Here is a 4,512-nt window from a genome sequence, read left to right on the forward strand (position 1 = left end):
CTTTTACTAGGTGATTTTTGATGGAAATGCATAAAAGGACCTATTTGTAAAAAGTTATAAAATGGGTAGTAGAAAAATCTGATTTAATGGAAAATATGGGCTGATATAAGCATGTATATGATTCAGCTAGGCTTGGGTTGCCAAGAAATTTAACACATTTCATTTTACGAGCCTAGGGACTAAATTGTAAAATGTCAAAAAGTTAGGGACAAAATGGTAATTTTGTCTAGGATGCAAATTAATGTAAATGTATGTGTAAAACGATGAACTGATAGTCGAATTTGCTTATATAAACCCAGAAAAACCGATTACAAAACTAGATCGAGGAAAACGAAAGGTCTTAGAATAGTTGAGTTAGAATACAAACCAATCTCAAGGTAAGTTCATGTAATTTAATTTGGTATGTTATTATGTTTTAATTGAATTGTGTAATTGAGATAATATATACGTAATGATACACACTATGAAATAATCATAAGATGGAAAACATGAATAAAATGTCATTTTCCCAGTTGAGCATTGTATTTCGATGGATTATAATAATTTCCTCGAACTGAACAAAAATAATATAGAAAGGATTTAGCCTGGATGGGTAATCTTGAGCCACACTCTCTTGAGCAGATGTCATTAAATGGATTTAGCCTGGACGGGTAATCAATAGTAAGCTCATTAGAGCTAACGTTATCGAAAGGATTTAGCCTAGACTGGTAATCCTGAATAAGCACTTGAGAGCAAACGCTAAGGATGGGATTTAGCCTTGACAGGTAATCCTGTTATATAAATGTGGCTTGAGAGTGTGCTCTATGAATATGTGCTCAAGGAGCACTCTGGATGTAAATTGACGGACGATTGACATGTATACCTCGAGTATACTACCTGAGTCTCCATCGAGGTTTACAATAGTTCAACGAAAAGAAATCTTGAGAAATGGAAATTGTCAAATGATATGAAAGTTTATATTATCGTGAGCTTATCTATGTTGGTTTGAATACTTCATGATATGTATAACTAACTTGTTTAATGAGCGAATGTATTTAGGTGACTTGTCAAAATTATTGATAGAATGAATGCGTATGTATGCTTATCTGAATAATTATGACCAGTAAGTTTTCTTTCTATTATGCGAACTTACTAAGCATGAAAATGCTTACCCCGTTTTACTTTTCCTTGTTTTATAGTGCTTGTAAGGCTCACGGAGGTTGGAGGATTCAGTCAGAGCAAGATCACACTATCCACAAATCTCCTTTTGGTATAGCTAAATGATTCTTTTTGGTATAATGGCATGTATAAGCTACTTGGCTTAGATGAAGGCTTGTAAGTAATATTTTGTGACTTGGCCATTGGAATGGCTAAGGATGTTCAAGTGGTGCATGTATGATGTTAATGTATGTCCAAATTCTTAAGTGCCAAGTATGGTTGATGATACATTTTGCAAATGGCCACTGAAATTGGCTAACATTTATTTAAGTTTATATGCATATGATGAAGTCTTTCATGGATGTGGAAATTGCATGGTTTGAGTTAATAAGCATGTAAATGATGTGTCGATCCCTTGGTTGTGGCTGAATTGGTTGTATGTTTATGCTTAGAATTGTATTACATGTTGTTGTGTAGGTTGTGCATGGAAGGGTGGCAAAAAGGCTTGGTAAATAGCCTTATTTTTTTCCACATGGGTAGACACACGGGCTTGTGTCTAGGCCGTGTGTGACATATAGCTTGCCCCATGGGTGTGTGTTTCGTCCGTGTGTCAACTATACCTTAATTGTTGCAAAATAGAATGCTCAATATCAAGCGCACGACTGTGTGTATCAGTCGTGTGGACGACACGGCCTTGAACACGTGCGTGTCACTTGACTATGTGAAGTCTGCACTTATTTTATGAAAAATTATGAAAATTTATTCGACCATATAGCCTAAGCACACGGGCGTGTGCCTTGGCCATGTGACTTCAATTTGTTGATGACATCATAAACAGAGGGTTACACGGGTTAGGGACACAGGCGTGTGTGACCACACGGCTAGTCCACAAGGGCATATCCCAAGCCACATAAGCATGTGACCCCTGTTTTGGTGAAAAATTTTCTAAGCGTTGTAAAATTTTTTAAGGTTCTCTGTTTAGTCCGGAACCACTTTCAATGTATGTTTTGATCCTCGTAGGCTAGTTTTAGGACGAAATGAATGTTTATGAAAAGTTTTAAATTTGAGTGGAAATTTGTGTCTTGGTTTTGAATGTTTGTTTGAATTTAAGTCCGGTAATGCCTCGTACCCTGTTTCGACGTCGAATACGGGTAAGGGGTGTTACAGGACTTGATTTTCAAATTTGAAAAGTAAAAGGACTAAATTCTTGAAAATAAAAGTACAAAGACTAAATTGCAAATTTGTGAAGTTTACATAGACTTATGACATATTTTAACCTTTATACTACAAAATATTTATTATTAATATATTTATAATTGTAATAAATATTTATTATTAAAATATTAATATTTAATATTTTCAATAATATGTGAATAATATTATTTAAAATTATTATTTTTAAAATTTATTATTAAAATAAAATTGAAATATTAAATAATTTATTAAAATAATAAATTATATTTATTATATTAATAATTTATTATATGACTAATTGTAAATAATTAAATATGTATGTTTAATAATATAGAAAAATATAATATTTTAATAATTTTAAATATTTTAAAAATAAAAATAAAAATAAAATTATTATCAATATAATAATATTAAGCTTGATTTAAGTTAATTTTTATATAAAAATAAAATTATCTATAGAGGAGCTCTTTTTCGGAAAATGACTTATGCTTTTCAAAAGGGTAATTCATTTTACAGGAAAAATGACTTATTTTACATTGACCTGTAAGTCATTTTCTATTGACCAAGCTGTTTTCTATGTAACAAACACAAGGAAATGCAGAAAACATTTTCTGTAAAACCTTTTACATGTAAACAAACAGACCTTAAGTTTTTGTTTGTTTCATTATTTGTGTAATCAAGTTTCTTATTTCTAATATGTTTATATCATCTAAGTTTGAGTTGTTTACTTTTTCTATGTTATTTTAAGTCTTCAATGCTAAGGTGAAAGGGTGAAACTCTTGGCAAATATTAAGGTAAATTCCATACTCATCATTCGAGCTAAAATTGATTATCAATCAGTTGTTATAATAATACTTGTAAAGAAAGATATTTGATTTGTTATAGACAATATATGGCACAATGAATGCTTAGATAAATTAACCTTGATTTGTTGTAGACATAAAAATTGACATAATAAATATTTGAAATATTTTTATAAGTCTCGAAGTAATCAGGTGATTATAATACCATATGGTTGGACTGAACTTAAACAGTTGAACTGTCATATTACACTATCCTTTACTTATAGATTCATTTGCTAAACTCTTAGACTTATTGGAAAATCATTTTGGACACTCCATTGATGGACATATCTTTTCTCATGGATCCATATACTTAATTAGTGGATGTACATTGCTAGATCATTCAATTGGGACCTCCATTTATTTGTGGATTCTAATTGAGTAATAACATTAAGTATTAAAATTTAATCTTAATATGACACGAAGAGTTTACCCTTTGACCTTAGCATATTTTCTTCTAGGTATCTACTTTTTATTTTTTTAGTTAATTTCTTGCGTTGACTTTTTATTTCTAGTGTTTCTAGCTATTACTTTCATTATCAATGCTTATTCCAAAGTTAAGTGTTAAATTTCTATTCTAGCATAATATAATCTAGTAAGTTCCAATCAACTACTCTGTGGGTTGACCTCGGACTCCGGAGATTTTTTTACTTGAATATAACCAATACTTGAGTTGTAAACCTATAAAGTCACTATCAGAGGTAAATAAACCAATCCCTGGTTTGTGGCCGGAGCTTGCATTTGGTTGGATCAATAAGGACAATATTTAATCTTATGTTCAGTTGATCCATACCTCAAACAAACATAAAACTTTTTCTAGCACTCACATGAGTGGTATTTACCAGAATACGTATAGTTAGGTGTCTGACCCCTAAAATTAGTTACAGCAACCCCTTACTGCAGCCTACCCTCCCTAGCAGGTTTTGTGGGACGAGTATTTGAGCCACTAAAACATAATCTCTCTTAACCAATACCTTACTTTTCTCCTATTTTTCACATTCCACTTGTTTGATCTCCTCCACAATTTTGACTTTCTCCATTAGGGTCTCAAATACCCATTTCTGGTGTAGAGCAACTTGTATTTTGAGGTTGAAACGTAACCCATTTTTGAACCTTACAAACTTATCCTATTTTGTGGCAATCATACTCTGAGCATAGCAACTAAGCCTTAGGAATTCAACCTTGTATTCAGCCACAATCTTATCCCCTTGCTTCAAGTCGATGAACTTGAGTCTGCAGGCTTCCACATATCTATTTCCCACATACTTCTTTTGAGTTTGCAGCCTTTTCCCTTAACAAGGATACAATGCCCTTCAATTTTTGTTCTAAGGTACAGTCT

The sequence above is a fragment of the Gossypium arboreum genome, chromosome 11 (genome assembly GCF_025698485.1).
Source record: "Gossypium arboreum isolate Shixiya-1 chromosome 11, ASM2569848v2, whole genome shotgun sequence".
Taxonomy (NCBI): domain Eukaryota; kingdom Viridiplantae; phylum Streptophyta; class Magnoliopsida; order Malvales; family Malvaceae; genus Gossypium; species Gossypium arboreum.